Source organism: Choloepus didactylus, chromosome 15 (genome assembly GCF_015220235.1).
Source record: "Choloepus didactylus isolate mChoDid1 chromosome 15, mChoDid1.pri, whole genome shotgun sequence".
NCBI lineage: Eukaryota > Metazoa > Chordata > Mammalia > Pilosa > Megalonychidae > Choloepus > Choloepus didactylus.
Window position 1 is genome coordinate 82,225,981 of NC_051321.1, and position 25,418 is coordinate 82,251,398.

The 25,418-nt window shown below is 42.2% G+C and overlaps 1 long non-coding RNA gene and 1 pseudogene across 2 annotated transcripts; both read right to left on the minus strand.

Annotated features, from left to right (window-relative positions):
• Positions 1 to 2,086: 2,086 nt before the first annotated feature.
• Positions 2,087 to 20,428, minus strand: LOC119510973. 2 transcript variants are annotated; one of them, XR_005212090.1, is made up of 3 exons: positions 18,084 to 20,428; positions 10,383 to 11,744; positions 2,087 to 2,316 (listed from the first exon to the last, which is right to left on the minus strand). It is a non-coding gene; the product is annotated as an uncharacterized LOC119510973 (long non-coding RNA). The 2 variants fall into 2 exon arrangements; XR_005212089.1 differs by lacking the exons at positions 10,383 to 11,744; positions 18,084 to 20,428 and adding an exon at positions 6,851 to 8,362.
• A 1,913-nt stretch (positions 20,429 to 22,341) lies between these two features.
• On the minus strand, positions 22,342 to 23,677 carry LOC119510971 (annotated as a pseudogene).
• Positions 23,678 to 25,418: the final 1,741 nt, after the last annotated feature.

Below are 25,418 nucleotides of genomic sequence, written 5' to 3' on the forward strand. Positions count from 1 at the left end.
TGAGTTACTGCACACACAAGATGCATGCATAGAAAGACTGGAGAAGGAATTGTTCCACATGGGCTGGCATATGAGGGCTCATTATAAACCGGGCTAAGTGTGGAAGGAGACCCGCAGCACTAACACCTTCGATAATCAACAAACAAAAATCCAAGAACCTTGGAGAAGGGCAGAATCTGACTTTCCAAGTTGACACATCAAAATATCCAACGTTCAGACTTCAACAAAAAAGTCACAAGTCATACAAACAGAAAATTATGGCCCATTAAAAGGAACAAAAATAAATGACAGAAACTGAGATGTAGAGGGCCAGTTACACAGCTGGAGTTTGAATTCCGGGGCTGACTTACTTCAAAGCCCATGTTTTTTATTACCGAGCTCTATTTCTCCCTGATACTCAGAGGTCTTTGGGCCACATTTTACCTTCCCTCCTCAGTTCCATGTGGCCCATTTTTCTAGTTTGCTAATGCTGCCATCAAGCAAAATACCAGAAATGGATTGGCTTTTGTAAAGGGGATTTATCAGGTTACAAATTCATGATTTTAAGACCATAAAAGTGTCCAAACTAGTGTATCAACAAGAGGATACCTTCACTGAAGAAAGGCAGATGGCGTCCAGAACACCTCTGTCAGCTGGGAAGGCACGTGACTGGTGTCTGCTGGTCCTTTGCTCCTGGGTTGCATTTCAAAATAGCTTTCTCCAAAATGTCTCTGGGCTTCTGTCTCTCCTAGCTTCTCTCAGCTCTCTGCTTGGTTCTCCTGGGGTGTTTTTCTCTGAGCACTTGGGAGTCCTCTCTTAGCTTCTCCGGGGCCAGCTGTGGGCTTCATCTCTTAGCTTGGCTGGGGAGCCTCGGCCAGGGCACAGGCTCAGGAGACACGGGGGGGGGGGGCTGTTGGATGCCCCTCCTGACCCACAGGGCCTTCCTGTCCCAGGCACCGGGTGCCCAGGTGCCCACCGGGGACTGCTGAGCTGGGAGGCCCGTGGGGTCTGCAGGTGCTTCCAGGAGATGGCGCTCATGGCTTACGTTTATTTCTTTGGCCAATTTTAAAAACTGATTTCAAACTGTCAGTGTTTGCAGAGTCATGGAACAAACAGGGCTAGGATTTCTGCCTTGCCCTTTAGCTGATTTCATGCCTGTCGTGTTTCACTTGTTACCAGGTTTCCATGATTAAACTGTTTTTCCCCTTTCTGGAGCCTCTGGTGATTCTTTGGTGTTGGGGGGAGGGTGCTTGGGGAGAAAGTGCAGGGCAGGACCCCAGACTCAGCCCCTTTTCCAAACCCAGAGCCTCCTTTGGGGAACAGCAAACCCAGCCTGGGCCCCTTGGGTGGGCCCAGCCCCTCTGCAGGCCCCCCATGTGGTCAGTGTCTGCTGTGGGGCCCCAGGGCCCAATAAACTTGGGAGCAATATTTGTAAAATTAGCAATGATTGTAAAATTAGCAGTAACTGTAAGAGCCGATAATTGGAATCAGCTCCAATTTCCAGAGTCAAGTTTATGGGGGAAAAAAAAATGTCTTGGATTGATACAGCTGAATCAACTTGTTCAGGTCACACGGGCCCAGGGAAAACACTCACATCATTTGCTTCACGGTTGGCGGATGCATCGAGCGAACCCTTGATGTCGCCAGTTCCCTGCAGTTCTCTGACCATCCCCCCATGGATACTCCCGTCTGTCTTTCAGTTTGATCAGGCTTCTGTCCATGGTGACCCATCCACGGGGGACACAGCTTGACCTCTGTGTGTGGCCCTTGTGCTCCCTTTAGCAGGTTCTGGATAAGGGAATGCACCCCCAAATATAGGTGTGGGGTGGTCTTAGAGAATACTTTATTCTCTCCAAATGTATTCTCTCAGAGCTGATGCACCTCAATTCCTTCTGTGCCCTTAGGTGAATATAAGGGTGAGGGTTTCCGCTGAACTGCATGCTAACTTTTTTGCAAATTCTTCTTGCATGTTTTTACCATCAGGCCCACCTGATCCCACATCAAACAGAGAAACAAGACTCTCTGCTTTGGTAAGGAGGTGATTTTTTTGACAATATATCAACAAAGAATGGATGAGGGGGAAAAAAAAACTATCCAAGAGTCAGAGTGAAAAGAGTGTTTTGGTTTTTATAACTCCAAAGAGACAAAGAAATGGCTGGGATCCAGAAGAAAGGAGAAGGGGAAAAAAAATAGAAGAGGAAAAGCTGTTTGGTAGTGACGCCTGTTATCTTGAAGTCCTCCCCCCGTTCAGGCTTGTTTTTCAAGAAAGCGGCATTGATTATCAGACCATATGGTGATACTCCTTGCATCCTCCTGCAGGCAATGCTGGGGAAGTTCCTGGCAACAGAGAATAGGTTTTTTGTTGTTGTTGAGATTAGAGCAACAGCAAGTTATTTTAACAAGGGCTTTTTAATAACTCAAGGCTGCTTGAGTGAAGTTTTCTTAATCTTAGCCAAGTGACCTTGCCTACTAAAGACTATTCTAAGCATTTTCCAGTTAAAGAATTATATTGAGTATTGTTTTTAACAGCTATCAATGTCTCCTTGGAGAGCTGGAGTAATTGCCACCAGTAATCTTAGCTGAAATGGACTGAGAGTGGCCGGGTTAGTGAAAGTGACACATTGACTACTTATCCCACTGCCTTAGTTTGCTAGGGCAGCATCATCAAGTCCCACAGGCTGAGTGAGCAGCTTAAAACAACAGGAATTTGTTGTCTCACAGTTCTGGGGATGAGAAGGTGTCGGCAGAGCCGTGCTTCCTCTGAGTTCTGGAAGGTTTTGGCAGCGGTGGCCTGCTGGCAGTCCCTTGTGGCATAACTCACTCTGCCTCTGACACATGGCCCTCCTGTCTTCTGTCCGTGTCCCATTCCCTCTTCTTACGAGAACATCAGTCATATTTGTCATCTTAACTGATAATGTCTTCAAAGATCCTATTTCCAAAGAACGTCACTTTTGCCAGGAAGGGGATTAGAATTTAAACATAATGCAAACTGTAATACTCACTGAACCTCAGGGAACCAACCGGGGACATTCTAGTCAGGACCATGCCCCATGGGGCCCTGGGAAATGTCCTAATGAAGACACAGCAGCCACGGTCCTGGCCACGGACCCTGGAAGTGCACCGGCTTCCCCTCTTACTCCAGTTGCTGAACTTCCCCCAGTGCATCTCCTGCTGCTGCTAGCGCAGGGAGCTGCTCCCTTTCCCCGAGGTGGGGAATGAGGGGTGAGAACAGGAGGGCCGGGGGGAGGGGGAGACTGTGGATCAGGACCCGGTGTCCTTCCCCCACTGACCACACACCCTGTTCTCTGGTGGGCTCTGGGCAAGCTGCTCAAGGCAGAGCAGCCAGGCCAGGGTGGAGACACCCCCAGAGCCCTGTGTCCTGCGACCGCAGCTGGGGCCTGGCTCCCCCAAGTCTCATTGGTATCTAGCAAGCCTGTGGGGAATGAAGGAGGGTCTCATGATGCAGATCAGACTCCTCCCCATTGTCTCTCAGTCCCCCCATAGGCCCCAAGTATAGACAGATCATCTCAAAGATTCTTCTGGGTGAGGCTGGGGAACCCCAGGACAAAGAACCTTCAAGAGCCCTGTGGGGACGCAGCTGCTCAGCCCAGGGAGGAGATGACAAAGGGGTGGACTGTGATGGTTGGGTTCATGTGTCAACTTGGCTAGGTGGCCTAGCTGTCTGGTCAAGCGGGCACTGGCCTGACGATTGCTGTGAGGATATTTGAGGCTGGTTAATAAACCAACGGGCTGGTTTGTCGGATCATCAGTCAATTGACTGCAGCTGACTGATGACTCATCAAGGGGCGTGCTCATGAACAAAGTGGTCATGGTGGTAGGGATGGAGGTTATGCATGGGCTCAGCAACATGGACTTTCACTCACCAAGGCTGACCTGGCCACAGCCACTGCTGAGTGTCCAATTTGCCAGCAGCAGAGACCCACACTCAGTCCCCGATATGGCACCATTCCTCAGGGTGATCAGCCTGCTACCTGGTGGCAGGTTGATTACATTGGACCACTTCCATCATGGAAAGGGCAGCGATTTGTTCTTACTGGAATAGACACATACTCCGGATATGAGTTTGCCTTCCCTGCACGACATGCTTCTGCCAAAACTACGATACGGGGGACTTACAGAATGCCTCATCCACCGTCATGGTATTCCACACAGCATTGCTTCGGACCAAGGAACCCACTTCATAGCAAATGAAGTGAGGGGATGGGCACATGCTCATTGAATTCTGTGGTCTTGAAGCAGCTGGGTTGATAGACGGTGGAATGGCTTATTGAAGACTCAATTACGGCGCCAACTAGGTGGCAATACCTTGCAGGGTTGGGGCAGTGTTCTCCAGGAGGCTGTGTATGCTCTGAATCAGTGTCCACTCTATGGTGCTGTTTCTCCTGTAGCCAGGATTCATGGGTCCAGGAATCAAGGGGTGGAAACAGGAGTAGCACCACTCACTATCACTCCTAGTGATCCACTACGGAAATTTTTGCTTCCTGTCCCTGCAAGTTTAAGCTCTGCTGGTCTAGAAGTCTTGGTTCCAAAAGGAAGAGTGCTTCCACCAGGAGACACAACAATAATCCCATTGAACTGGAAGTTAAGGCTGCCACCTGGCCACTTTGGGCTTCTTATGCCTCTGAATCAACAGGCAAGTAAGGGGATTACTGTACTGGCTGGGGTGATTGATCCTGACTATCAAGGGGAAATAGCACTGCAACTACACAATGGAAGTAAAGAAGAGTTTTCCTGGAATACAGGAGATCCCCTGGGGCGTCTCTTAGTACTACCGTGCCCCGTGATTCAAGTCAATGGAAAACTACAACAACCCAATCCAGGCAGGACTACCAATGGCCAAGAAACTTCAGGAATGAAGGTTTGGGTCACCCCACGAGGCAAAGAACCACGGCCAGCTGAAGTGCTTGCTGAGGGTAAAGGGAACATGAAATGGGTAGCGGAAGAAGGTCGTGATAAATATGAACTACGGCTATGTGACCAGTTACAGAAATGAGGACTATGATGACATGAATATTTCCTCCTCATTTTGTTATGATTATGTTTGTATTTGTCTGTAAAGAAAATATTTTTGCTTTCTTCTCTGTCTTATCCCCTTATCATGTGGCATAAGCTGTAACGTTCATTCTGAAGGTATGGTTTCAGGTGATGTGTACAACTGCCAAGTTGACAAGGGGTGGACTGTGATGGTTGGGTTCATGTGTCAACTTGGCTAGGTGGCCTAGCTGTCTGGTCAAGCGGGTACTGGCCTGACGATTGCTGTGAGGATATTTGAGGCTGGTTAATAAACCAACGGGCTGGTTTGTTGGATCATCAGTCAACTGACTGTAGCTGACTGATGACTCATCAAGGGGCGTGATTCCACAGTGAGAGAATGCAATTGGCTGGATTTGGTCCGGGTTATCAGTTGGAGGCTTATAAGCCGGACGGTTAGAGAACCTTCACTTCTTCTTCGGCTGCTCAGTGAAGCATTTCCTGGGGAGCTCGTCGAAGTTGCCGGTTCGTTTCCTGAGGAGTTCGTCAAAGTTGTCGGTTCGTTTCCCGAGGAGTTTGTCGGACGTCTTCCTTGGAGTTGACAGCTTGTTGATGGCTCTGCAGAATTTGGACTTGTGTGCTCCTGCAGTTGCGTGAGTCACTTTTACAATTTGATAATCAGAGACATCTCTCATTGATTCTGTTTCCAAGGAGAACCCTAACTAATACAGAAGGAATGAGTTTTCCTTGTGTCTTTAAGTAAGTCCAAGTCAACTAACCAATGTTGTTCAAATTTTTACATATACGAAACATTTTCCGCTTATACTTTCATTTACTAAGAGATTCGTGTTAACACCAGTAACTAGGATTGTGGATTGTTTGTTTTTCAGTTATGCTAACTTTTGCTCCATCTAGATTAAAGCTATGTTTGAGTTGTATAAAATTTTACAATCTTTATGTGTTCTCATTGCATAGATTATTTTATCAGTATCAAATGCCCCCCCTTCTCTAGTAAAGTTCTTTCCTTAAAGGCTACCAGATCTGATGCTTGTATATCAACCTTGGCTTTCTCTTGGTTAGAATCTGCATGGTATGTATTCCTCATCCTTTTACATTCAACATATCTGATTTTTAAGTGTGTCCCTTTTAATGGAGTAATTTAGTCCATTTACATTTAATACAATTCCTATGTTGTGTTTATGTCTACCTTTCTCTTTATTCCATGTAGGATTTGGTCTTTTTTCCTCCTTTCTTGCCTCCTTTTTCATTTATTTCAACTTTCATTATCCTTTTCTTATATATACTAATATATTTAGTAGTTACATTAAAGATTATAATGTGCAATCCTCACTGCTTAGCATCATCATTAAATTAATGCTTTTACTTCTGTACAGTGCAAGAACCTTGCAACAATATATCCCCTCCTGACCCTTTGTGATATGTATGACCTTCACACATTTTGCTTTTACATAACTATGACTGCCAAGAACCATTATCAGTATTGTGGTTTAACCATTAACATTATTTTCTATATCCAACATCTATACTCCCTCCCTGTGATGTGATCTTTCATACATTCAAGTGAGTGCCTGACAGGTCTTTGTCTCTTCAGCACCAAGAAAGTGCAGAAATTTCTGCCCTGCTTTTCAGAGGTTTGTCACTTTAATCTCCTGCCTCATGGGGGCTGAAATTCAACAACTGTCTTGACAAAGATCTAGTAGGGGGGGTTGAAACCATCAACCTCTTTTTTTGTTTTCAATCTCAAAGGACACTGAATTATAATCAAATCTTTTCAGCAAACTTTGAAATGATCACACACATGTATTTTAGATCATTTTACATGGTAGAAAAATATTTGCAAAATGGGCTGAGATAATACCATAATGTCTGGAGAAGCTAGCTCCTCTGGACTGGTTGCTAAAATCCATACATTCCTCCTGCTCGGTCCTTTTCTGGTATCCCATCATCCATTCCACAGAAGGTTCCTGCTCCACCTGTGGAACTCTCAGGATCCTGCAGACTTTGGTTGGCTGATTTAGGCCATGACAGAGCAGACAATGTGCACAAGTCACCATTTTGATTCCTCATACCTCAGCATTTTGTTTCCTGGACCATATGGTAACCACTCTCACTCCAAACCCCAAACCTGGCCAGAGACCACAGACACAAACACACACTAAGGCCAAGATCCCAGGCATCTGGGAGGACAGAGAGTATTTCCCACCTGCATCCCACCTGTGCCTCTTAGAGCAGCCCCAGCCTCTGGCTTTCCCACCTGTCCATTGCATTCATCTCGGTCCTTCTGTGCCTTGGATGCTCCTCTAGCCCACCCATTACTCTCATCCACTGCCAATCTGGGGCCCCCAGTTCATCCAAAGCCCCCACTAGGATAAGAGCAGGACACGTGGCTGTGGTGCTCTCAGCACAGGATGCTTGGTGGGTGGAATGGGAGGTTAGGCTCCCACTGAGGCTGGGGAGAGACCTCTTTCCTCATAGCCTTGGAGCTTCAATGAGAACAACGAATGGACTTACCTCAGTTCTGGAGAGAGGGAGACTTGGCCCTGGGCTGTGTGTTCCTTTCTCCTTTTCATTTCAAGTTTTAAATGCAGTAATTTTGGGCTGGTATAGAGATTTCATAATGTTTATACTTAAAATATTCAATTCCTTTTTCTTTAAACTCTAAATGATTGGTCTTGAAGTGATGCCACAAGTTAACAAGCATCATGATAGTATACAAAAATGTTGTTTCATAAGACACAATTAGGAACATTTTTAACATCTATAATGCAGAGCAGAAGATAGCTTTTATTATATTTTCATTTCTTGTTTATAGTTTTGTCTGGTTTCTTTGGAGTAAAGTCCTCCCTTATCAGAAAACTCACTGACATGTTGGTTCCAGTATTTTAAATGTAGAAGTTGCAACTGTGAGTCAAGAAAACAAGTCTTTCTTTAAAAAGAAACACATTTTATAACACAGACTTCCATCGTGGCCTGTGGCCCTCTTATTTGGCATGGGTAAGGGGTCTGGGTACTGGACATGGCACTCACACCTCAGAGAAGGGATTATCAAACATCAAAGACAAAGAGAGAATCCTAAAAGAAGCAAGAGAAAAGCAATCCATCACATACAAAGGAAGCTAAATAACACTATGTGCAGATTTCTCAGTAGAAACCATGGAGGCAAGAAGGAAGAGGTGTGATATATCTAAGATACTGAAAGAGAAAACATGCCAACCAAGAATCCTTTATCCAGCAAAAATTGTTCCTCAAATATGAGGAACAGTTTAAAATATTCTCTGACAAACAGACAATGAGAGAGTTTGTGAACAAGATACCTGCTCTACAGGATATACTAAAGGAAGCACTACAGACAGATAGAAAAAGACAGGAGTGAGACACAATTTTGGGTGATGGGAGCACAATAATGTAAGTACACTGAACAAAGATGACTGTGAGTATGGATGAAAGAAGGTTAGGAGCATATGGGACACCAGAAGGAGAGAGGAAAGATAAAAACTGGGACTGTATAACTCAGTGAAACCTAGAGTGCTCAACAATTGTGATAAAATGTACAAATTTGTTTTTACATGAGGGAGAACAAATGAATGTCAACCTTGCAAGGTGTTAAAAATGGGGCGGTATTGGGGGAAAAATACAATCAATGCAAACTAGACAGTATAGTTAACAGAAACATTGCATTATGCTTCCTTTAATGTAACAAAGGCAATATACCAAATCTAAAGGCTCATAAGGGGGATATAAGGGAGGGGTCTGGAACTCTTGGCATTGGTGATGTTGTCTGACTCTTTTAATGTACTTTAGTTTAATTCTATCTTTCCTTTTGGAGCTTTTTAGCGGTCATTTTTTTCTTTTTCTTTTTCTTTTTCTTTTTCTTTTTGTTTCATCTCTCTACCTTCTTTGGCTCTTCCTCCTCCTTCATGGAAGAAATGGAGATGTCCTTATATAGATAGTGGTGATGGTGGTGAATGCATAAATCCATGATTATACAGAGAATCATTGATTGTTTACTAAGGACAGAATGTATGGTGGGTGAACAATACTGTCTTTTAAAAAAAAGGGATGATGATGAAACCTTGAGGGCACTATATTGAGTGAAGTAAGTCAGACACAAAAGGATGAATTTTGTTTGGTCTCACTGATATGAACTAATTATAATATGTAAGTACATAGATATGAAATATAAGTTACCAGGATATAGAACGAAGCTAAAGAATGGGGAGTGCTTGCTTATTATGAACAGAGTGTTTAACTAGCTTGAACTTAAGTATTTGGAAATGGACAGAGGTGATGGTAGCATGCTATTGTGAGAATAATTAACAGTGCTGAATGGTGTGTGAATGTGGTGGAAAGGGGAAGCTTAGAGTCACGTATGTCACCAGAAGGAAAGTTGGAGGTTAAAAGATGGGAATGTATAAAACAGTGAATCTTGTGGTGGACAATGTCCATGATTAACTGTACAAATATTAGAAGTCTCTTTCATGAATTAGAACAAATGTATGACACTATAACTAGAAGTTAATAATAGAGGAGCATATAGGGAAAAAATTTACCTATTGCAAACTATGTACAACAGTTAGGAGTATTTTAACATTCTTTCACCAACAGTAACAAATGTGCTATACCAATTCCATGAGTCAATAATGGAGGAGGGGAGGATAGGGGTATGGGAGGATTTGAGTTTTCTTTTTTGTTTTTATTTCTTTTCTGGAATAACGGATGCACAGCTGTATGATGGCATAGTGGGCAACTGATGGTACACATTGGATGATTGTACGGTATGTGAACAATCTCAATAAAATTGAATTAGAATAAATAGATGGCTTCAAAGGAAGCTTTCCACCAGAAAACAGCTCAAATAAGACAGTGCAGCTTGGCTATCCAATCAGAACTTTTCCTCGTGTGCTTCTGTGTCTGCCCTACATAAGCTTTCATGCTCTGCTCCCTCGGGGCGGGGCTCCTTACCACTCAGTTTGGCGCTGCCCAATGTGACAACCATTTATTGCCCACATAAACTTTGATAAAATTTTAAATTGCTTCAGTTTCTCTTTTGCATGCAAATTGAACACTTCCCATTCTGGGATGTGTCTTACCGGGTTGCCTCCTTTTTCTCACTGAGTTGTTAGTATTCTTTATGTATTGTGACGATGGATTCTCTGTGGGGTTTGACCCCATATGCATTTTCTCCTCCTCCCCACCCCTCCACGGTTAACTCTCTGAGGCCACCTCCTACTATTTTACCCATTGCTCGTCCTTTTCCAGCCACTAGACTTCTTGTTCCTTGAAATATCTGGCACACACCCACCTCAGGGCTCTGCACTCACTCCTACTTCTGCCTAGAATTTACCCCCCGAGAAATCCACTTATCCCCCCACCCCCACCCCACCCCGCACCTCCTTCAAGTCTTGGCATGAACATCACCTTCTTAGAGAGACCTTCCCTGCTCTCCCTCTTTGGCCTTGCAGCACACCTTCCATGTCCTATAAAAGAGAGCTGTATTTATGGAATATTCAAATGCATACAAAATTAGAAAAGAAAGTAGAAAGGCCTTTCCTCATGTTTTAATCATCCATCATCAATAATGTTCAACAATTTTGCTGTCGTATTCTGTTTATCCATAAATGCTTCAGACTGCATCTTTAAATGATAACTACATTTTTTATAGTATGCCACCAAGCCATCATCAAATCTATAAAAAGTAACAATATCATATAATACTAGTCCATATTCAACTTCCCAGGTTTTGCAAAGATATCTTATATCTGAGGATATACTTGAATAAAGATCTGAATGGGAGACATACATTGCTTTTGTTTTTTTCCATAATAATGTCCCCATTCAAAATACTATTTTCCTTCTTCACTTATTGCCTGTCCATCTGTCCTATTAGAATATCAACCCCATGTGAGCAGGGAGGTTTGTCTGTTTTGTTCTTTGCTGTGTCTCCAGTACCTAGAAGAGTTTCCGACACCTACTAGAGCATTCAATAGATGTTTGTGGAATGAATGAATGAATGAATGAAGTTGATAACATGGGTGTTGTAATAACCCAAGGAGTACGCTCTGTCACCATGGTCACATCTCTTACTTTCCAGCTCTAAAACTTTCATTAAATTTTCTGAGCTTGAATTTTCTCATCTGCACAATGAGACCAATCACAACTTTACAGGGTGGTTGTGAGAATGAGACAAACTATGCGTCCCTTGCCTGGGACACTGTACACTCACGATGCAGCTACTATTTTTAAATTTTCATCGTAACTCCCTTTATAAGGCTCATCTGAGTGGTTTAAGCAGATGAAGACACATAGTGGAAGAATCGGCCAGGCCCAGTGTGAGGTCTCACCTTTGTCACCAGCTCCTGGGAGGAAACCTCTGATCCTGGGAATTTCCTGAGAGAGTATCTGTACTCTTCTGGTGGGTTCCAGGGGCCACATGATTTGAGACTGACCCCCAGGGAATGGCACAGTGGGTCTGACAACTCTTCATATAAATCTGACTCCTAGACCGTTGACTGCATGAAATTACCTCAAATGCATGCAACCAACTCCTTACTCTCTATTTCCAAACACTTGCCACATAATCTAGATAACTCTCCCCTTATGAAAAGTAATAATCATCTGGTGGTGGAAAAATCTTAATTCTGTTTTTGCAGCCAACAGTGGCTATGTACTCACCACGAGCCAGGTGTCAGTGCCTTCTGGCCACAGGCTGCTGGGAACACACCAGTTGAACAAGTTGGGTTCGTTGTTTGTTCCTGTGAGGGAGAATGGGCACCACGGGGAACCATGGAGCACCCCAGGGCAGAGGTGTTAGAAGGAACCTATTCTAGGAACTGGGCATGCGCTGTTATTTTGTGGAGGGTTTAAGAAGCAGGGATTTGTGTGGTGTTGATATTGTCAGGAAACGGTGGTAATTGCGTGATGAGATAACTCAATAAATCTTATCTATGGGAGGCCAGACAAGACTGAGGAGGCTAAAGATGGAATCGGTTAAAAAAGAAAAAAAAAAAAGAAGCAATCACTCATATTGGGCAGGAGTGGCTTAGACAATATCCTCGTGTGTTGTCTGGGTTCAGACGTGATCACTGTGTGGCCTTGTTTTGTCTCGGCCCATCAAGGTCATAGAGTGGTTCTGCTGATGGAATGTTCCATGAAGTTGTCTGTGTTCAGCAGGTGGACCCAGCTGTGAGAAGCTAGTTTCTAGGCCAGATTATAGCAAAGCTGAGACCTAGGTAATGGTGCCAGGTCAGCTCCTCTCAGAGGTGGATTAGGTGCAATCAGGACGCAGTCTAAGTTCCTTAGTGAATTTGGAGTCCGGCTGGGGAGAAAGATCCATACCTGAAAAGGTCCATTAAATGACCAATGTTGGTGGGAGTTAGGAACGGGTGTTAGGGGAGTTGGCAGGAAGAGGTAGACTGTAGGCTGGGTTCATTGAGGCATCTTCCTGGGGACAGGGGGCTTGGAATCATTTAATGCTCCTGTGTTAGGGCTGGGTGAGCCTCTTAGAGAGCTTTTCAACCAGTTGTCTTTCATGGTTGGATGGTAATAGACTTGTGCACGGTCACACAGATATAAGTGTCAGCCTTAGGACTGCAGAGAGGAGAGAGGTCATTGGGAGTGGCGGTGTAGGAGGGTGACTATCAGAGGAGGTGATCAAAATGTATGAGGCCAAGAGTATGCCTTGCACATCATGGGGTGGGGTGGGCAAGGGGCAGGCCATTTGCCTGGAGTGGATGTTCTGTGCAGTGGAGTTACTTGCAGGAAGATGGGGCCAAGTGATAGGTTGGCCAAATGATGGAAGGTCCTGAATGTCTGGCAAAGCAGGTTCGAATTAATTCAGTATGAAACAGAGTCTTTGGAGGCTTTTGAAGGGAGTGTCAGGAAATTACAAGAGATAGTAACAGAAAATCCATTAATCCCATTGTACCTAATCCGGTAGGAGGTGTGGGCCAGAGTCTTTGCTGGTACCTGCTACTTAACTTGATTTTGCAAACTCTACAGAATTTCCAAAGTCAAAACAGACAATCTTGTTGCCAGAAAAGAACTGAGTTGTGTTGAAAATTCATGCAAGCATTTCCTGTTTTCTGTGTATATATGCAATGCTTAACCTCAGCTGAAGCACTCGGTGTGTTTCTTTCATTCTCATACCTGATCAGGGTCCATGTTTGGAGTGAAATGCTTTTGACACAAACTCTCGTGCCTTTGTCTCAGCTGGAGTTGGTGAAGGGTGGGCACCAGGCAGTGGCTGACTTCCTTTGGAATGAGGAAGATTGAGGGAAGCCCCCCTCTTTCTCTTGGCATTCCTCCACTCCCTTCCCAAGATCTTCATCTCTTGATCTTGTATCTTCTCATGCAAACTCTGCCCCCTGCTCACTGAAGATTCAAGGACAGGGACATTTATACCCAGGAGCACAGAAGAGAGGACTTTGCGTGGAGGAAGTTTTGCTGGTTGTGCCACCATATGTCCAAACTGACATGGAGCAGTTTCTTTCATGGGGAATGATTAAAAGTCTCTTGGAAAAGATTTGAAAGTAAAGGAAGAGACAATGGGAGAAGACTTGTGTGTTCCAAGGAAAATGCTCAGTGCAGAAAAGGAGGGAAGCCTTGCAAGCATCTTATCCTCTAAAGCTGCCTTCCCTCCTGTTTTGGTTTGCTAAAGCTGCGGAAATGCGATATACCAGAAATGGGTTGGCTTTTACAATGGGGATTTATTAACTTACAATCTACAGTTCCCAGGCCATGAAAATGTCCAACTCAAGACATCAACAGGACGATACCTGGACCCTGAAGACAGGCTGCTGGCATCTGGGACACCTCTGTCACATGGGAGGCACATGGCCGGTGTGTGCTAGTCCTTCACTCCTGGGTTTCATTGCTTTCAGCTTCTCTTTCCGGTGGCTTCCTCTCTGAGCTTTGGTGAGTCCTCTCTTAGCTTCTCTAGGGCTTTTCTCCATGAGCTTCTCTTAAATTCATCTCTTACAAGGGACTCACATGTGGGGTCACATCTTGATTGAAATAACCTAATCAAAAGGTCCCACCCACAATAGGTCTATACCCACAGGAATGGATTAAAAGAGCCTTTTCTGGGGTACATAACAGCTTCAAACCACCACACCTCCCTATCCTTCTGAGGCACTGGGCCAGAGTCCTGAGGAGAGGAGACTAAGATGGATATGCGCTGGAGCTCCTTTCACTGAACTTTCCGTGTGTTCTCGCCCCACTTCATGCAGTGGCTGCCCACAGTGCCTCCTTCCCAGCTCACGGGCAGCCAGACAGCCCGGCCACAGACCAGGGCAGCGACATCTTAGCTTCTACACAGACACACGGGAAACAGTTCCTTTGCCTAGGGGATCTGGGACTCTAAAATAAACTTAAATAGTGCATCAAATGTGTATAAGAAATGTATGGAATACTTCTCCCTGTTCACCAAAAAAGGAACCAGGACATTTACCCCCCACTCCCTCCCATAGCTCCAATAAAACAATAGTCAAGGGATTAATTGAAAAAGTTGAACCACAAGGACAAATAGAAGCAGCAAGGAGACAATAATAATCAAGTTTTGGAAGGAAGAATGCAGGAGAAGCAGGGCCTGTCTGAAAGAGGCACACCATCAAAACAGGGGACTAGTACAAGAACGAAGACAACATGGGATCCATTTCAAGATTCGGTGGATGAGAGGAACTTGTGGACCTGTCGGGCTGGAAGCAAAGGGGGAGCTCGAGGCTTCCAGAGTAGGCAGCCCAGGTGGGAGCCAGAGCAAGGCGGGCTTCGGGGGCAGTGATGCCGCAGCAGGCCCAGCCTCTCCGCTGGGGGTAGCGGGCCCAAGGCCCTGGCCGTGACGCTATTAGAGACACAAAACAATGTTCTCATTTAGTGTTTTAAGTCAGAAGGACAAAATGAGTGCAGTAACAATGACTGAATTCAACCTGGATTATATTCAGTATTATACCAAATAGTCATAAAATATGAGCTTTATAATTTTTCATGAAGGAAAAGGAACCCAGAGCCCACAATAGTCAAAATACAGACCTGAAATATATATATATATATGTATTTACAGAAATTGGATAGTTTCATTGGAACATATAGAAAGGTGACTTAGAGTTCTGCCAGAGTTTGGGGGGGATGGATTAGTGATAAGCACTGTCACAGCTCATGAGGGCCGTGCCAGTCCAGAGGCCAAAGAAGACAACAAGCATTTTCTGATACATAAACTTTTATTCAGGGCTTACTTTCAGGGTGAGAAGTTGTGGAGAGATCATGACGGCTCTCTCAGCCCAGACGGGCATCACATTCACAGGAAAGTTGACCAAGCAATGCAAACACAACAGAAGGCCTTTTATAAGGGTTTAAGACAAGGACATTCCTAAGGGTGGGGGGAGCACAGATGCAGGAACAGGTCACTCTGACAAGGGAGGTGGTGCAAGAAGAACTCGAATAACACTTGAACAATTACATTTTGCTCTTTTTGTGAGACTAAGAGCCTCTTGCTTCCTGCCTGCTTCCCATAAAGTTACATTTTAAGGTCAATTTACCCTTTTTCTCTTTACTGGCTGACAAAGATGATAGGTTAAACATTTAGCTGCCTAGGTCATGCAGACTGCTGTGCACCAAAGATCTGCAGGCCTGTTTTGCTCAGGCCATGGGTTGCCACAAGTACATAGAAAGTTAAACAGAAGTCAAGACAATACATAGTCAAGGGAAAACAAAAAGCTCCATAAGATAGGAGATGTAACCCTAATACACTACAAGATCAGCTGTGACTGGAAACATTGTCAAAATGTGAGAAACAAGCACTATTCCTAAAATGGAAGAAATGCTCACCCGATTGTGGAGAAGCAAAGAATTTATTCACGGTCTTGCAAGAACGAGCGTCCAACCAAATGTGGGGGTTGGCGCACAGAACAATAGACCCAGCAGTATTTATTCCCTATGCCTAACTGCAAGTCCCTCCCATTTCTCCATTGGCTGGATACTTTAGAAGTTACATTCTATTCGACAAGCCTAACTAGCCCGCCCAAATTGGAAACATTTGAAAAAAAGTTTCCTGTTCAAACTTGGAACATTTGAAACAAGTCTCCACCCCTCTTTCCTTTGTTCTTGAACTAAAGAGACAGTCTGAGCTAGTTTGGTAACAACTTATGAAGCTGTTTAAGGAACATCTACCCCCCCCACCAGTCTCCACCTTGCAAAAACAGTGGGTGGATAAACAGGAGGACCGGCCACCAATTATAGCTTGGCTTCTTGACCCTCTGCCATTCCCCTGAGCTGCCCCCACCCCGTGTGAAAGCTAAACTTAATCTAATTCTCACAAAAATAAACTCTGAAAACTTACATAATGAATCATACAATATTACTAGATGTGGAAGACGGGAAAAGGGAATACGTGCCAGGTTGTACTGCAGCCAACTCCCTATCTTGTGAAGTGGGAAATCAATAGGTAAGAACTAAACTTAAAAATTGGAAATAATGGTACAGGCATATTATAGAAATGGGAAGGTAAATAATAGAAGAGATGGTTAAAAGAGAGGTTGCCTTCAGGGAATGAGACTGCATTGTAGAGAAATATAAGGCTTGGATAACTTTCGACATTTTGAATGAGTGCATATGTTACTTTAATGACATGTAAAATTAAGTTAAATTTAAAGAACTAGAGGCATTGCTGAAAATTAACGTAATTGAAGAATTTTCCATGTGTTTATGCATTACAACTTCTAAAGCTGAAGAAGTGCAAAAATGACTGAACTGCAGGCAAAACACTCAGAAACCTAGAAAGTCACACTTGTGGACATGAAAGAAGAGAACGAGTAGACTGAACGAGTAGACTGTGAGGCCAAAATGAATTTTGCAAGGATATAAGAAGTTGAGCAATGCATACTTCATAATAGAAGACATTTGGGTTACGATCACACAACAAATAAATATCTGACCGGGATTCAAACCAGTCCTTCCAGCTCCACAGTCTAAGCTCATCACCATCATTACTAAACCCTAAAACCTTAGTGTTTGCTCTTTGCATCAGTTGCACCCACAAGTATAGACTTGCAGATTCATTCACAGGAGACAGTGTTACTTTTTGATAAAGAATATTAAAAAAAAAATTCACCCTTCTCCAAATACTAAACTGATTGCAAGGTATGCACCCCAAATAAGAAACAATCTTTTTCAAATTGTTACTCATTTTCTATGTTTCAAGCTGGAAACCTGTCAACAGCCTTAACAGGTCCCCAGAGGACTGCAGCCCTGAAAGCCCCGCCCCAGGCCTGCTAGCCCCACCCCCAGACTCTAGCCCCACCCCTCCCATGCTCAGAGCCCCGCCTATCCAGGACTTGAGGAGCAGGAGGAGGGCAGAGCCACAGCTTACGTTGATGCCCAGGAGAGACTCTGTGCAAGGGAAAATTCATTTGCATACCCTCCCACAATGTGAAGGGCTCTTAGACTCTGCTACCAGGCTGAACACTTTCGCAGAATATGAAGAGTTTAGAGGAAAGTGAGCATTTCTTCCCATTGGATCAGGATGTAAGTGCAGGCAGAAAAGGAATGGGGACACCAGAAAAGTCCAGAATGTGGAGCAGACACCTGGCCCTTCATCATTGGCCCCTGGAGTTTCCTCTCCAGGTAACAGCAGCCCACCGACAACAACCTCACAAGAGCAGGGCCTGGGGATCTTGTTCCCAAGGGGATGGAGAGACTCCGGGCACAAAGCCACAATGATCAGAGTCCAGGGCCCATAAGGGGAGCCAGGGCCCCTGCTCCACCAGCCCCCAGAACCCACTCAGCATCAAGCTGCAAGCCAGCTCTGACAGCCTTTTCTTCATAGATTACAAGGATGGTGATTGCAACCAAGGCCAGCCACATTCAGAAGAAAAGACAGGTTCCAGTAGCCCAGCAGACCTTCATGGTGGGATGTGGAAGAAGTCTCTTACCTGGAAATGCTAGAAATATGACCAGAGTTCAGCTCCCCACCCCATAAATTTAAAAGAAATGTGTTATCTTCACAACAAAATGATTGATCTAGTCACTGTCATCAGTTGCTAGAAATGCAACCAAAAACCCCATGACCCCACCACATTAATTGAAAAGAAATGTGTTACCTTCACAACAAAATCGACGCCGATCAAACGAGTTCTCTGCTTGATGGGCATAACAGCCAATCTATGACACCGGGGTTACAAAAGGAGACAGAGGTTATTGCTACACAAAGCAAGAACAGATGGCCTATTTACCTAAAATCTGTCTCCCTCAACTGCAGTAACTCTGATAGTTTTATATATAAAAAGATGGGCAGGTTTTGGGATAATGAGCACGATGACTTGAGATGACCAAGTTAGAGATGATCTAATTATGGAGCATGTGCAGATTGATTATATGCTTAGTCATAGAACATATGTAAGAAAATGGCAGCCTTTGTATGATAATGGGCATGATTTTTAGTATTATAATGAGGTGTAGAGTCACTTGTGGGTTAAAGTTTAAGCTACTGTGCATGTTAAGTGGGCCCATTTTGGTTAGATCTAGCTTCATCCAGCAAGATAGTTTAGGGATTGGGTTGGGTTAGTTCTGGGCTGACTCAGGTTCCTTCATTAATAAACATTAGGGGGTTGTTGCTATAATCACAAGACTCTATAGTTGTAAAACAGGATAAGGAGGTACAAGCAGGGCCAGTCACGAGGTTTTTACAATCACAAGTTAAGGGCTCTATAATTTTACAATCATCATCAAAGATCAAGGCATCTGGGTTACAGTTAGAATATTTTCAGTAATTTCAGGTATTTCTTTTTGACTATTCTACAGTGTACTAGAAAGTAAGAAAAAGGCATCTAAATATTGATTCAGTCGTCCTAATTATTTGTTAATTCTTCATTTCTCAGTTACAGTTCCTCCCTTTTTGTTTTGTCCATTCAATCTTCAGGGCTCTCTGGGCAATGATTTCTTCATGCTGAAAATAGGCTGAACTTATGAGATAGAGGAATGAAACTGGTTGTTTTTCTGGAGAGACTGGTACCTCTGGGTTTCGGGGCTTATCTGGCACAGGAAAAATCCAGAGGCTTTAGGTGTCTGAAAAACAACCTTAATAAGTACATTGAAAATTATAGGTTTAAATAGAAGGAGTAGAAGGATGATGATTAGGTGACTTAGAACTATGTTACATTGGAAAAATAACTTTTTTATGGAGTTTCAGATAGAACCTGGGGTGTTTCTTAAAGTCTTCAGGAGCAATGTTGGCAATATCTGCCTGCAAGCTGCATAACAGTAACCTCCAGAATGACATCCTGACTCTATTTGAAATCTCTTAGCCATCAAAACTTTATTTTGTTTCATTTTTCTCACTCTTTATCAAGAAAGCATTGCTAATCCCTCGGTATCAGGGAGGGTATTCCCGGGAGTGAGGTCCCACCAGGCCAAGGAGGCTCACCCCTGGGAGTCATGTCCCATGTAGCGGGGAGGGTACTGATTTCATTTGCAGAGTTTGGCCTAGAAAGAGGCCACATTTGAGCAACTAAGAGGTTTTTAGGGGGTGATTTTTAGGCATTACATCATCACAGAAATAAGTTTTATAAGTGCATGCCTCAAGATTAAGGGCTTGTTAGGATATTTCCATTTTATGAGGCAAGGATCATATACTCTAGAGTTTATCTTCATAGGTCTCCCTATTGTAAGTTTAAATGGAGATAACTTATGTTTTCTGAAAAGGAGTGGATTTTAGATTTAGACCTTGTAACATCCCTTAATGAAAATTTTAGTAAGTTGGGAGCCGCTTATTGCTTGAGAGAATAGCAGGAATTCCCTCAGTTGCTTTCTTTCTCCAGCCCCTCAAGGGATCTTGCAGATACTTTTTATGTCAAAAACACTCCAAAATGTATCAGGGTATTACATTAACCTGTACAGAATACTAAGATCTTATTATCTATCCTAGGTTCTATGTTATATAAAGCTGAGTTCAGTTGTTTAAATGAACTGACTACACAGGTTAAATTAGATAGGTGCTATAGAAAATTAATTTTTTTTTGATAAAAGTAAATTTCTCCTTTTTGGTCCCCCACAGAAGTTAAAGTTTTAAAATATAGATAATATTACTTTTACCTTGTATTCTGGTTAGCCCCATTCACCTCTTGCATTGAAGTTTGATTCTTTCTTTAGCTTCTTTAACAATTGTTGTATGGAGCTGTCTTTTCAGAATTAATGTTGCTTCTTTGGCATTTTTAGAGCTGGAGAACCTTAACTTTGAGCCTCAGGTGTCACACAGACACCCAAAATGCTAGAGAGCTACTAGGTTACACACTCAGAGCAAAGCATCTCAGAATTTAAAAATATAATTAAAGCTTAGGAACAAATGTCACTATGCCAACAGCTTACAACCTAGGTCCTAATTCCCTTAAATGAGTTTTCTTTTCCGTAACGAAGTTTTTTCTAGAAGTTAAAAAAAAAACATTTGACAGTTAACTTATTTTGAGGTCATCAGTTACAGACTATAGCTGAAGTTGGTTCTGTTTTATCCTTAAATTTTTAGCAGAGTTATATTAATTAACAGGTAGAACATAATTTATAGATTTGCCTTGCCTCTCTTTTAAAGTTTTTGTTGAAGATAGAGCCCTGACTTTTAATTGACTGCATGCATTTTCAGAGAAGCATCAGAATAAAACAATGCAACTGGCAAGGAAATTTGGTTGTTTCTGTCACATATAACATTTTTAAATTAACTAACACTGTGAGTAATATCATTATACCGTTGTCTAATATTATGCAGATCAGTACCAGGACACAACACAGACAGTGAGAACATTGTTAAGTTTTTAAGAATCTTATTCAATTTCTAAATATAGAAATAACATTTCACCCATACAAATGTAACCAACAGAAAGTTAGAAAATCCCTTTTAATTTCATAACACTTCCCGAGCACTTCTCATGCAACTTATAGTATGTTAAATTAAACTATTTCAGCACTTCACTTTTTTTATCAACTCACTTAAGACAATTTTAATATAAAAATCACAACTCAAACCCCATAATATAAAGAGATCCTAATAAAGACTTTGAACTGATTTAAAATAAAAAGCTCTACAACAGATAAGTTTTCCTTTAGTTACTGTTCTCTAGTAAAAGCCTTCTTTTGATTAGCTTTTACAATGTCATCAGGAGATGCTGATTTGAAGTCAAACTGTGTTATAGCTATAAGAGGACTTATTTCTTTGTCCTTTATATCTTGAACTTGTCTACTATAAAGAAAAGTCTTATAAAGGTCAAAGGTGCATTGCTTGCAGCTTCTCTGTGGGTAATGAAGACACAATGGTGAAGCAAAAGCTGAAGGTCTAGCAGCAAGGGCCTTGGTCCAAGAGAAAGAAACAGGTGGTTTCCTAGTCAGACTGACTTGTTTTTCTTATTGTCTTTAGTGGAATTGGAATGTTTTCCTAACTTTAAACTGAGAACGTTAGTTCCTGGTATTGGTGCAACTTATTGGTCTACAATAGGTTTTGGAACAAACTCTGGGTTTTTTATAAGAACGCTCAGATCAAACTGGTGGAGAATGCAGGGGTATTGACCTGCCCCACCTCGATGGTTGCTGATGTGCTCACAGACATAGGGGACTGGTGGTTTGAAGGGCTGAGCCCTCTACCACAGGACTTGCCCTTGGGAAGACTGTTGCTGCAAAGGAGAGGCTAGGCCTCCCTATAATTGTGCTAAGAGCCTCCTCCCAAATGCCTCTTTGTTGCTCAGATGTGGCCCTCTCTCTCTAGCTAAGCCAACTTGGCAGGTGAAATAACTGCCCTCCCCCCTACGTGGGATCAGTCACCCAGGGGAGTGACTCTCCCAGGCAACGTGGCATATGACTCCCGGGGAGGAATGTAGACCCGGTATCGTGGGATGGAGAACATCTTCTTGACCAAAAGGGGGAAATGAAAGGAAATGAAATAAGCTTCAGTGGCAGAGAGATTCCAAAAGGAGCTGAGAGCTCACTCTGGTGGGCACTCTTACACACAATATAGCCAACCCTTTTCAGGTTCTAATGAATTGGGGTAGCTGGCGGTAGATACCTGAAACTATCAAACTACAATCCTGAACCCATGAATCTTGAAGACGATTGTATAAAAATGTAGCTTATGGGGGGTGACAATGGGATTAGTAAAGCCATAAGGACCACACTCCCCTTTGTCTAGTTTATGGATGGATGAGTAGAAAAATGGGGGAAGGAGACACACAAACAAACAAAGGCACCCAGTGTTCTTTTTTACTTTAATTGCTCTTTTTTGCTTTAATTATTATTCTTGTTATTTTTGTGTGTGAGGTAATGAAGGTGTCAGGGATTGATTTTGGCGATGAATGCACAACTATGTAATGGTACTGTGAACAAGCGAATGTACGATTTGTTTTGTATGACTGCGTGGTATGTGAATATATCTCAATAAAATGAATATTAAAAAAAAAGAACACTCAGATCAATATTTGAATCTATTCCAAGAGACCTCATTTCAGATAAACTGGGGTTAAAGGAATCTTTTTTAAATCTGTGATTTGTCTACCTCAATTGTTTCTGCAATCAAGTCAGAAAGTGACAAATTCTCAAGGTCTCTTGTGGGAGAAGCTTTACAAAATGCCAAAGAGATTCCAGTTGAAGACTAAAGAAATATTTCCAAATTCAGGCTTTTTACCAGCATTCAAATTATCAAGAGTCATGTTTTTCAATGAGCGAGTCAAGTGCGGAGGATTATTTAAACTTCCTGAACGGTTCTGTACTGAAACTTTTCGGAAATTGGGCAGTGGCTTATTTTGAACACATAAAGAGTTACTAGGTGGGTTCTTTTTCATTAAGCATTTTAAATCTGATATCCCTTTGAACTCAGAATCATCCCTGGAAACACATTCAGATGGATGAAGTTTTAACAAATCAGCACCTATATTCTGAAATGTGGCTTTCCAGGCTGCGAGGGGATGACAGTCTGACTGATGGCTGACTTTTGCAGGATTCATAAAATGAATTTCTTGGCATATCATTAATCAGGTCAGCTAGTGATAAATCTTGTGTTAACTTACATGATTCTTGTTTCTTTTCACTTTTAGGTCTGTCAGGTTTCTGTTTTTTTAATGGCATAAACAGTGACTTGATACAACTGAAGAGTTATGATATAATCCATATTTTGCTACTGGGCCAGAAATATCAAAGGGAGTGCCACTGAATCCAAATGGTTTGCTAATGAAGGACAATAGCTTTGAACATTATCAGCTGAAACTTCAGAAGAAGAACATAAAACTCCTTACCTTTTGCTGTCTTTCCTGTAGATACTGCCCCCTCATTCTCGACCTTCAAGTTCTGCAGTTTATCTTGCTCCAGAACCACTGCCAAAGCCTTCTGCACATCAGACTTGTTTTTCAGAACTGCTTCAATTAATATTTCATGTGGCACAGCATCTCCAAGTATCTCTCTCAAGTGATCAAGGCATGAATAAAGACAAGCTTGGTCAACTCCACTTAGCTGGTGGTTCAAAAAAGAATTGGAGGGTTCCTTCAGTACTTCATAATCATATTCTTCTACTGGCTCAACAACGGAAGGTTTGTCATGTCATGAATAAATAAATTGAGCAGCTGTTGCTGGTGAAATACAATCATCATCCTCTACGGACTGGCCATAAAGATCATCATCTGCAAAATCTTCCCTGTAGTTATAGCCTCGGACTCCGATGCCGGACCATGGTGGTGGAGGGGGCATTGGCCACAGCCCCTTACAAAACACCAGACCAGACACCAGGAAGGTGCCAATTGCCGCCCATAACACAGTCATGCGCCATCTTGGCCTCCGGCAGGCCTCTCAGCACTTCACTTTTTACAGGGTGAAAGAACAAATTTTTTGTAACAGTTTGGAATAAAAAGATATCTTTTAGGTTTGATTTAAAATGTTAACATAGAGTATTTGGTTTTAGATAGAATACTCAGATGGTTAGGAAAAACTTTTCATAACTTTTCATTAAGACCAGACTAACAATTTAAGAAATTTCAGAAGAAGAACATAAAACAAAAAGTCAAATTTTAGTTTTGCATTAGTATACTATTCAATTAAATTAGTTCATCACATCTTATCACTGACCACAACAGATAAAATCTGTTTCCATAAACTTTCTATCCACTTTTACATTCATTCAGATTTTGTCATTCACATTTCTGCCATACATTCTGTGAAAACCAGCTAGTTCCCCTGAGGACAAAACGACACCTTTAAATAAGCTTATTCCGTGTTAGTCCGCATTGATTACAATAGACAAAATTTACTTTTATAAACTTTCTATAACTTTTTATATTTATTCAGGTCTTATCTTTTATATTCCTGGCTTCTCATTCTCTGAAAACTAGTTACTCTACATTAGGACAAAACTACATTTTTTTCTAACAAAGCACACCTTGCATACTTTATATATTTGCATACTTTAAGTTACTAAAACGATTTTTGGAGCTGTCTTTAAACATCTTACAAAATATAATGATTCTTAAAATAAAGTTTGTCAATACAACAATTTCATTAAACAAACTTGCATTTTTTATTATCTTAAAGATCAAACAGATTTTATGCTAGTCTATTTTACTTAGTAAACTTGCGTAAACTGGGGGAGAACAGATCCAAGTAGAATAAAATTATATGCTTAATAATGATAGCTCATAGGGGATGGTTTCTAGAAATATTGCTTTCTTTAGTTTACTATTTTATCAGTATTGTAGTGAGATATATTATGCGTAATTTCTGAAACCGCTCTCTTGTTAATAGTGTAATATCCAGTAATGAAAAAAAAAAAAAAAAAAAAAGCTCCCCCAATTGGAGGTTAAACACCTCTTTGTTTTTATAATATCTTAAAATTATGAACAACTTCAAAAGCATACTGATGACCAGACTTCTGAAAATACATTATAATTGTTTAGTTTGTCCCAATCATAATCCAGAACAACTTTTTCGTAGCTCTTAATTATATTTTCCTTTGCTTCCTGGAGCTTTTAAATTTGGCAACTGAATTTTATTCAGATACCCTTATCTCAAGGCTATAAATGTGCTTTAATAATGAATTTTTCAGCTACTGTTGCAAAGGTATTATTAGAAAATATCATTCTAAATTAGGGTATTACAGGGCAAATGATGAAAAACATGGCCTATTTCATAACATTCTTTCTGTCTTTATTACTTTTACTCTCCAGGCCTAGTAGAAACAATTTTTAAGCCAAACCTACAATTCCCCCATCTTTTCTGCATGTAGTCCTTCCCCTATAGCTGCCTCAACTGGTTTTCTTTTTACTGTTTCTCCTTGAATTTGGTCAAGATTCAGGAGAAGTCCTTGGAGGCAGGGATAGGTGAGCTAGAGAGAATGTGGAGGGTTTCTTTTTCTTAGTTTGTTGTTTTTTTTCTTTCAGATACTTTTTCCTGCTTAGATCTGTACATGACCTTCACCAGCA